General features: G+C 40.4%; 1 pseudogene; it reads right to left on the reverse strand.

Moving 5' to 3' along the window:
• Positions 1-210: 210 nt before the first annotated feature.
• LOC104451144 lies at positions 211-10,022 on the reverse strand (annotated as a pseudogene).
• Positions 10,023-11,347: the final 1,325 nt, after the last annotated feature.

An 11,347-nucleotide genomic window follows, 5' to 3' on the forward strand; every position in this document is an offset into this window, starting at 1 on the left:
CAACATCGACTATAACCATTCTAGGAACTCAAAAGTATCTCCTTTTGAGTGCCAATAAAAAGAACAATTGTTTTTTTTTTTTTATAGTTTTACAATTAGCTACTACTTTTTCCTTTAATGTTAATCCACTGAACCTCATTTATTTGAACTTCTCTGTAGGTGAAAAGTTGGATTAGAAGTGGGTTAAAATATTTTTCCATGTCTTGCGCATCAGTTGATTGGGGTATTCAAATTCCTAACCATCTCAATCCCTTGCTTAAGCTTCAACAAGAACTTATCATTGTCTTCCTCAGCGGTCTTTAGCAACCTCTCCAACAAGTTGCTCCTCTTTGTCAACCCGAGATTCCCGATAGTAACCTCTGTTATCCTGCCATCTTCTTCGGCAAGAATGCCCTGCCGAATACGCAAGTATGTTAGGAGCTTTTCAAGTGCAGCCCTCATTATCAGCTGTCGGTGGTGAAAAGGCTGAAGGAAGTGGTGGCAGAGAAATGATAGTTTGAGCAGCAGATGGAGAACGTGCAGAGGGTAGGACAGCATCCGAATGTCATTCCACTTCGTGCATATTACTACTCAAAAGATGAGAAGCTCCTTATATATGACTATATAACATGTGGCAACTTCTCCTTGTTTTTGCACGGTATGCTTCACTTAGTCAATTTTGTATATTATTTAGACAATTTTCCTAACCAAGGGATCCTAATTTTGCCAATCATTTCTGTAAATGTGTACCATGTTCATTATCGTTATTTTAAACTAAAAATGAAACAAAAAGAAAAAAGAACCTGTTGGAACTTGGAACCGGCCCCGGAACTTTGTGACGGGGTTCCGGTTTTGGTTTTGAGGTTCCGGTTTCCAAAAATTAGGAACCTATAGCCGAGGGTAGGTTCCAAGTTCTAGGTGGAACCTGTAAGGAACCGGGAACCGCTCACCCCTAATATTAACCCTATTTTCAACATGATTGTTTACCTTATTGAGCAGCTTCCCATTGCTTCAAAATGAAAATCTTGGCCTAAGATTCACCGTCATCATCTGGGACGACAATTGCTGTTAGGCCAGATCAGTCCCATAATTTATCCACTTTTGATTATTTTTAAAAAAAAAAAAAAGCATAGTTAAAATTCCAAGCCAAACGTCAAATCTTAATTCCTCAATTCCTCGTGGCGTTGACTCGACTTGGACATAACACCGGTTGATGATGCCCTCCAACCTACGAAATCGTCGCTACGTTAATGAATTTCGCGTCATCTTCGAGAGTGCCATCGTCGTCAATGGAAGGCGGATCTCGACGTCAATGCTCCCGCCTCCCTCGCGGCCTGGATAGGCCGAGACCTTGCCGTCGAACTTGTGCGTGTATTCACTTTGCAGAGCCACATCCTTCCCCAGCTCGAACTCATTGCCGTGCATGTTGAATCCCCTGCCCAGCAGCTCCCTTACCGTCACCGCCACCCTCAACGGCGTGACCGAGTTCCCGAAGTATTCTAGCGGGAGCGGAGGGTGTAGCCTGGCCCGGTTGTCCGCAGCCATTCGGGAACTTGTAACTTGGCTGGCGGGAAGCAACGGGTGCGCGTGATACACCACCAGACGATGGCAGTTAGGGACTAGAAGGACAAGATCTTGGTGGTGTTGCATTGCCAGTTTGCCTTTGCCTTAAGCCCCACGATGGCATCTGCAGAGAAGTGGAAGACTTGCTCCCTGAGCTCGACGGCTTCGTAGCGAGTGAGGAATGACGAGGGGTCGTCCGTGTAAGGCAAGCTTACCGGGCCAGGATGGTTCTCCAAGAATCGCCGGGTCAATACTGAGGGACGTGACAGCTGGACAACATCAATGGCACCTTTCTATTGCGCTTGGAAAATCTCGGACCACGAGTTGAAGAAGAGCCAGAAGGAGGTGCCGTCGCTGATGGCATGGTTCATGGAGAGCCCAATGAAGATGCCATCACTGAGCTCAGTAACCTGCACAAACAACGGGGACAAGATGTGGCCATCGTGGTCGATCGCTCGGTCGCGGTCGAAGAAGGATTGGATGATGGTGGGGACGTACATAGGAGAGAGAATGTTGGCCATGTTTAGGTTGAGCGCAGCATGGATGAACCGAGCCCCAAGGCTACTGGCGCAGTTGATGAAGACAATGTGGAATGGGGGGTCGGCCTACTTGAGGGTGGCGAGCGGGTAGAAGTGGGTGAGAGTGGAAGAGAGAGAGCGCTTGAGTTTTTCCAAGAAGGAATGGATGAAAGAGGGGCGGTCGAAGCCAGGGTGGAGGCAATGAGGAGGGAGGGGAACAAGAGGCCCTTTTGGATGTAGTGGAAGGAGAGTGATGGGATTGTTGGATTCCCTGAAACCAGATTTAATACTAAATCGAACCGCTAAACTTGTGCGGATTACAAGCCCGGGAAAAACACATGCATCACCGATCCTAAGGCACATCACATAATCAAACGTACCTTGTTAGCCACAGATTAAACACCAATGCTGAAGTTCGAGGAAGAATTTGATCCCAGTCTACCAAGGAGCGTATTGTTGGTTCAAAGGGGAGAGAAAAAGTTACGTTGGTTTTTAGGAGAGGGAGAAATTGATGTACGTTTACTTGAAAATGTATGTTCTCTTTTCTTTTCTCCCCTTAAATACATCTTCTCCAAAAGACACATCCCCTCAATGTAACACCCCTTCATATCTCAACCCTTCATCCATGGGCCCTTATCTTGCGGGTCGGGCTTTTAGGCCCAACATGGGCGGACGGGCCTTAAGCCCATAATCATATAAATAAATAAAACCATCATTTCCTACTTACACATGGTGGGCCGAACATGATCCTCTTTACTTCTCTTCAACATTCATACCGGTGAATAATCCGTGCGACCAGCATACTTTGAGAGCTCGTTGCCATACATCTATTAGGAATATATAGCAGCTGATAATGGGCATCACACTCTGAGTAGATTTAGTATGCAGTACCCTAGATTGATTAATCACATTTATATCTCTCTTGATCTCTTTAAACAATGATATATATATTATATATATATTGTATTCACAATTAGGATTATCCCAAAGACAGTCATAATTGGTCGACCAGTGAATACAAAACTACAATGTGATTCTCCAAATTCAATCTTCCTCTTTCCTTCAAACTCTCAATTTCAGTTCAGCTTGCTTTTCTAGAAATGTCCCATTAGATCGAATCAACTCATGACCATTGGCAACATCCTAAGATAGCAAACACTAAATAGAAATCTTAAGAATAAGTAAAAGTCATGAGGGTACTTAAAATTGAGGAACTCTTTTCCTCAAGAGTCTCACACGACATAAAAGTTGAGATCAAACTTTTGCCACTCTTATTGGTCGTCTCATGCATACGTAGTATGAAATACATATTACAGTATTAACTCATTTCCCATGAAGCGTATGTCTACACCATCAATACCGTACAGATGATAGTTCAGACATACTCAATGTCTAACTTGAGTTCACGTATCTACTCATTCACATAATTCATCAGAACTCACATTTGGCATCTTAAACAGATAAAGTAAAATATGTGAGGAATTTTACTTTCGAACATAGTACATATCATGTCCTCATCTTAACACTTAGTTAAGGCGACATAAATATTTTAAACTTGAGCTCTCAATTATCACCTAGATAATAAGCTTAAAAACCGTATAATCTCTATTTATTACATAGTAAATAGAAGCGATTACCCATGTGAGTGGGCTAATCTTATATCTGTCCGACATACTTTCTCAACTTAATATAATGCACTGAGCATTAAGATGAATAAAGATCAAACAAAGATTCGTAGGCATTAATGATGAAAAAACACATATTCATTAAATGTGAACACTTCAGGGAAATTACAATATTCAGTACATTAGCCTCTACGCAGTCCTAGAGATTTTACATGACCACAAAACACATCTCTAGGTATTGGCTTTGTCATAGGATTTGCTATCATTCTATGCGTAGATATGTACTGTAAGTTCACATCCTTTCGTGCAACCATATCTTTGACAAAGTTATACTTGGTATCTATATGTTTGGTCTTGCCATGATATTTTGGATCTTTGGTGTACGCTATAGCTACTTGGCTATCACAGTTAACCAATAATGGATTTGCAGCTTTCTCAATAACACCTAAATGATCCAAAAAATCTCTTAAACCAAACTCCTTCTTGTATCGCTGCTGATAATGTCATGAACTCAGCTTCCATCATGGACAAGGCTATACACGTTTGCTTCTTGTTGCTCCATGATATGGCGCGATTGTTCAGTAAGAAAGCAAATTCAGAGGTAGATTTTCTTTCATCTTAATCTCCTCCCCAATCAGCATCTGAATAGCCTTCAAGTCGCAGATCATTTCCTTGGTAATTCAGCTTGTAATTAGCAGTTCCCTTCATATATCTCAGTATTCTTTTAACGACTTTCCAATGTACTTGACCTGGATTGGATTGGTATCTACTCACCATTCCAATTGCAAAACATATGTCAGGTCTTGTACACATCATAGCATACATCAAGCTCCCAACAGCACTAGTATAAGGATATCTCAGTATTCTTTTAACGGCTTTCCAATGTGCTTGACCTAGATTGGATTGATATCCACTCACCATTCCAACTGCAAAACATATGTCAGGTCTTGTACACATCATAGCGTACATCGAGCTCCCAATAGCACTAGCATAAGGAACATGTTTCATTTGTTCATTCTCTTGTGGAGTCCTTGGACACAGTCTATGGCTCAATCCTTAACCTTTTACAATAGGAGTGTCTATGGGTTTACAATCTTGCGAAAGAGATAACGACCTCTTCAAACGATCTCTTGAAATCTTAACTCCAAGAATGTATGCAGCCTCACCCATATCTTTCATCTCAAAGTTGGAAGATAACCAACTCTTCACAGTATTTACAAACTCCATATTGCTTCCGGCAATTAGTATATCATCAACATATAATGATATGATTACAAATTTATCTTTGGATCTTTTGATATATACACAATGATCCTCATCTATCATTGTAAAATCATATGCCATTATGGCATTATGAAAACGTATATACCATTGTCTTAACGACTGCTTAAGGCCATATATCGACCTCAAAAGTCGACATACCTTTTCTTCTTGGCCTTTCATTATGAAACCAACAGGTTGTTCCATATATATTTCTTCATCTAATTCTCTATTGAGGAAAGCAGTCTTTATATCCATTTGATGTACCTCAAGATCCATACTAGCCACTATTGCCAAAATAATGTGAATCAAGGTAAATCTCACTACAGGAGAAAATGTTTCTTCATAATCAATTCATTCCTATTGATTATACCCCTTCACCACAAGGCGAGCCTTATGCATTTCTATCGAGCCATTAGCTTTTCGCTTTATTTTGAGAACACACTTGTTTTTAATAACTTTGTGTCCCTTTGGAAGATCAACTAGTTCCCAAACTTGGTTTGACTTCATTGACTCAATCTCCTCTTCCATTGCATGAATCCATTTTTCTTTACTATGACAATTTAAAGCCTCATTAATATTTCTTGGCTCATACTCATCTTGCGGAACAATCATAAAAGTTTCACATTCAATGTCAAAACGTCAACGGGGAATACTTTTTGTGACTTGTTCGCCGTATGAGAGATTGTACACTTTGCACATCATTCCCCATTATGCTCCCACTAGGATTAGATAATGATGATGTCGTCTCATCATGTGGTTGTAATTGAGAATGAGTTGAGTTCAATTCATCACTTTTCATATTACTCCCACTTGGACGAACTTCACTAATATCATTATCTTGATCCAATGTTTCAAATATGGAGTAATCTTCACCTATCTTGCCCTTCTTAGGAAATTCATTATCTAAGAATATGACATCCCGTGATGCAAATTCAGTTATACTCCCACTTTCTTGCTCACCTATGAACACATACCCTTTTGAGTGTTCGGAGTATCTTATGAAAATACTCTTCTTTCCTCCGAGACCCAATTTCCCAAACTTGTGAGAGGGCTCATGAGTATAGGCAGCACAACCCCATGGCTTAAGAAAACTTAAGTCTGATTTTCTACCTGTCCATATCTCATATGGAGTGGAAGTAACTGATTTGGAAGGCACTTGGTTAAGTATATAGGCAGTAGTTAACAACGCATCACTCCAAAAAGTGATAGGTAAGTTAGCATGCGCCATCATGGACCTAACCATTTCCAGTAGGGTTCTATTTCTTCTTTCCGCAACACCATTTTGTTGATGAGTATATGGAATAGACAACTATCTTTCTATTCATTTTTTATCACATGATTTTATGAACTCATCAGATAAATATTCTCGACCTCAATCGGATCTTAATGCTTTTATTTTCTTGTCTAATTGATTTTCTACCAAGTCCATAAACCTTTAAAACAACTTAATGCTTCAGATTTATGAGAAATCAAATAGACATATCCGAATCGAGTATAATCATCTATAAAAGTGATGAAATAAACAGCCCCATGCCTTCCTCTCACATTCATTGGACCACAGACATCAAAATGGATTAAGTGCAGAGGAAATTAAGCTCTTTTACCTTTTCCAAATGGTTTTTTTGTCGTTTTCCCTACTAGGCAATGCTCACATATGGGCAAATCAACTTTTCTAATGTTGCCCAACAAGCCCTCTTTGGCTAGTCTATTCATACGTTATTGGCCAATATGACCAAGTCTAGCATGCCACATATTCACATCATTATCATATGAATTAGGAGACATGAGAAGGGAATAACAAACATTCGCATTAACATAGTCAATATCTAATACAATGAAACCATCCAGAAAATAACCATAACCATAGTAATTTGTATCCAAAAACAAATCTACACCTCTATTATAGAAGTTCATATTAAAACCTAGCTTGACCAACACTAAAACAGACACTTAAATTCCCACGAATCTCCGGAGCATACAATACATCATGTAGGAATAAAGTGCGTCCACCACACATGTTCAGTTGGCAAGTGCCAATTCCCTTTACTTCAGCTCTGGAGTTGTTTCCTACATAAATCCACTTAGTTCCAGTTGGTACTTGTCGGAATTCCACAAAGGATCCTCTATCCTTCGCTACATGGTCTGTCGCTCTTGAATCTACAGTCCACAAAGGATTAGACTCAGTCAAGAATACAGAACTTGATACATAGACAAAGTTCTTAAAAGCACAAGGGGTGTATACCTTTTTTGGCTCACGACAGTCGCGAGCATAGTGACCATTCTTGTCACAATTGTAACACTTTACCCTTGTAAGCTTCTTCATTCGAGGACGCTTTCCTCTTTCATGTTGGTTAAACTTAGGTTTCTTCCCTGAAGGACCTGTTTCTTGCCTTTCCCTTTATCAAACAAGTTAGGATGTTTGCGTTTAGAGCTCGAAGCTCCATGTGAACTAGAACCAGCATGATAGATTTCAGCTTCCGACTTAGCCGCCAAGAGGCGGTCCTCTTCCAGCTCAAGATGATGCACTGCATCTTCAAAGGTTTTGATATTTTCATTATGGGTCAGGTGCACCTTCATATGCTCCCAACTCTGAGGCAAGGAACGAATCACTGCTTGCACTTGCTGTTCATCAGTCAGGACATGGCCAGCATCTTTCAGCTCATTAATCATGTTTGACATCTTTCTAAGATGTTGCTTCATGGTCTGACCATGAGGCTTCTTATAAGAGTCAAACCTAATAGTGAGCTGCCTCAGTCTGGTCACTGAAGTATGACCAAATCTTGCTGCCAATGCTTCCCACATTTCCTTGGCATTCTCAAAATGCCTAAACTCTCACATGACGTCATTTTCCATGCTACTCAGCAACGTAATGTGAGCAAGAGAATTCTTTCTTTTCCATGCAACAAATGCTTTCTTATCTCTCTTGTGTTGTGCAGTGTTTCCTTCTTCAGGTTCTACCATGGTCAGGTTAAGAGTTTCTAGTGCCTCTTGCTCTTCCAACACATATTGGATTTTCATGTGCCATATTTCATAGTTATCGTCATTGAGTTTCTCACCTTTATTTAGCTTAGCAACTATGCTCTTTGTGGCTGAAGCCATTGATCTGAACATATCAGACATATATGCACGAATTATTAATGCCTATCATTTATGTATCCATTTTGCACAAACCCATCATATTAATGAACAATTTCAAGTAAGGTTTCAGAATCAAAAGGTCATTATGTTTCCAATCATCCTCCAAAAAATCCTAACTTAAAACTATCATTAATATAATTGTCTTATGCAAAATAAATTCTATGAAGCTACAAAAACTTCTATGAACTACCCACAACAATCAATAATAACATAAAGCAAATAATATTTGACATACAATAGAATAATAATGCTTTCACATAATACAACTTATATATCAGTTGCTACATCAACAACAATCAGGTAGTAAACATTACATAAGATGTCCACAAAGCACACTAAATAAAGACCAGTCATCATATCTAACACCAAGTCAATACACGAACTGGGAAAGATCCTCTTTTGTTCAATTTCTTGATCTTTTCCCTTGTAACAATCCAGTAATAATCATCTATAAAATCCATCACAATTTTTCTATATGAAGCGGCTTTGTTGACATCTCATATGCGATTCAACACTCCTTGCCATTCTAGTGGAAGAGTGTTCATGAAAAATTACACCATCTCAAACTGTGGCATGGGACGACCATTCCATATGACCTTTTGAATTTTCCTGTTAACTTCAAGAATGTGATCAATTAAGTCACCACTCTCCCATCGATGATCAGTTAGCTTAGCTATCAACTTAGAAAGCCTTTCCTTTTATTCATCGGTAATCGCGCGAACAGGTGTGCCCAATCTAAGGGGAGGCATTGTTCTTGCAACAAATGCAGAACAAATAAGGGATTGCATATAATCCACATAGACTTAATTGGAAAAAGATTCTTCTATTTTTTTGGGTCAACGGTCAAGTCAACGGTCAACGGTCAGCCGGGTCGAGGTCAACGGGTAGTTGGGTCGGACCGAACAGACCGTTTGGCCCTATCGAATGAGCCGACCGGCACATGCCATGTGCGTGCCTAGATGACATCACGATGATGTCATCCGGCGCGTGCGCGGCACGCTCCAGCACCGCGCGTGTGCGTCACACGCGCCTTTGGCCAAAACGGCGCGTGCAACGGGGATCGAATCGGCGTGTGCCCGTTTGTTCCGGCCGCGCGTGGTGGCGCGTCCGGCGGCCTCCAGCGGCGATCCGCCACTCGTTTTTCTCGTCTCGACGAGGGCTTCGATCCTACGCTTTTAGAAAAAAATTTCGACTTACAAAAAACCAAAAAACGGGGCGAATAGAATCGGGTGTTGGGATTTTTTTTTGCCCCTTATCGGTGTCGGCCGATTTTTCACGAAAATTCAATTAAAAAATCATTCATAAACATGAAAGGGGTCGGGAAAACATGAACTAGGGCTCTGATACCAATGATGGGATTGTCGGATTCCCTGAAACCGGATTCGACACTAAATCGAACCCCTAAACTTGTGCGGAAGACGAGCCCAGAAAAAACACATGCATCACCGATCCTAAGGTACATCACAGAATCAAACGTACCTTGTTAGACATAGATTAAACACCAATGCTGAAGTTCGAGAAAGAATTTGATCCCGGTCTACCGAGGAGCGTATTGTTGGTTCAAAGGGGAGAGAAAAAGTTACGTTGGTTTTTAGGAGAGGGAGAAACTGACATACGTTTACTTGAAAAGGTGTGTTCTCTTTTCTTTTCTCCCCTTAAATACATCTGCTCCAAAAGACACATCCCCTCAACATAATACCCCTTCATATCTCAACCCTTCATCCATGGGCCCTTATCTTGCGGGCCGGGCTTTTAGGCCCAACATGGGCGGACGGGCCTTAAGCCCATCATCATATAAATAAATAAAACCATCAGAGAGCATGGCGAGGTCGAACGGCGGCAAGTGGACAGGGCGGTTCTGATGAGGGGAAAGCGTGGGTGGCTTGACGAAACAGTCGGAGATGAATTGGATGGATTGAGGAGGAGGAGGAGTCATTGGGGGTTGCGTTTGTTCAAACTTGAAAGAAAGAGAGAAATGGTCGGTGGGGTTTTGGGGAATTTCGTCTCTCTTGGCTCAAAGATCAGGATTAGGTGCGAATGTCGAATGTCGAATATCGATCGATATGATCTGATCAAAGGCTACTTGGAAGAGGGCTCTTTTTCTTGGAAACGAAATGTTGTAAGCGTGTAATTTATATGAGAACGTGGCTGTACCATTGCGCAACTAGAGTTGGTGGAGGCCTTGTGCACGAGGACTCGTTTGACAGAGGCCAAGATTAAGTAAGAATGCATTTTGATTATTCAAAAAAGTAATAATGCATTTTGATAATTCAAAAAATCATAAACCTATTTCATTTTCGTTAATTTAGTCATAAACTTTTCAAATTTACCACTTGAGTCCTAAATCTTTCCACTCTTTATCAATTGAGTCCATTCGACAATTTTGATGGGAATTCTCTAACGTGGACACTAGTCATACTACGTGATACAATTGACACTAACGTGAATAATTAAATAAAAGAATATTTATAAAAAAAATTAAAATTTTATTGAATTTTTATTTTTATTTTCCTTTATTTATATATTGTGCTAGCGAGGGTTGCATCACCTGTGTTTAGTAGGTCGAGGCCCTTGGCAAGGACCTTTGAAGCCTCACTGGCTGTGGGCAAGGTGGCCCTTACCCAGATCTGGCGAGGGCCTCTCATCCATGGCCAGTGAGGCCACAATGACCCTAGGTGAGGGTCGCCCTCGCCCATCACTGGTGAGTCTTTTGTGGTAGGTGATGGTCGCTGGTGACCTCTTGTCGGCATAGAAAAAACTAAAGGAATAAATAAATAAATAAATAATAAAAAAATATTTTTAAAAATTATCTACGCCATTGGCAACCATACCACGTAGGATGGCTAACACCCATGTCAATGAATTCTTGCCAAAATTGGTCGACTTGACTCAATTGACAGAAAGTGAAAAAGATTTAAGACTTAATTGGCAAAATTGAAGAGTTTAGAATTAAATCGATAAAAGTGTAATATGTTAGGGTTTTTTGGACAATTTTCCATTCCTTAACTGTGCGTCTACTTATTCTTTTCTTTTTTTATTATCTAATTTTTTTCTTTTTTTATCAAAAAAAGAATTTGGGTCTTTATACAATTGATTGTGGAGAGACACGGCCTTGTACGGTGCTTCGCGTGATCAAAGGATATTAAAATGATCCACCAACCTCTTCTAAGTTAGGTCAGATAAAAAGAAGGGCATGTGAGAATTTGATACGTGTGTTTCTCGAATTTTTCTCTTTTGGTGCTGTTTTTTTTTTCTTTTTTG

This window comes from Eucalyptus grandis, chromosome 6 (genome assembly GCF_016545825.1).
Source record: "Eucalyptus grandis isolate ANBG69807.140 chromosome 6, ASM1654582v1, whole genome shotgun sequence".
NCBI lineage: Eukaryota > Viridiplantae > Streptophyta > Magnoliopsida > Myrtales > Myrtaceae > Eucalyptus > Eucalyptus grandis.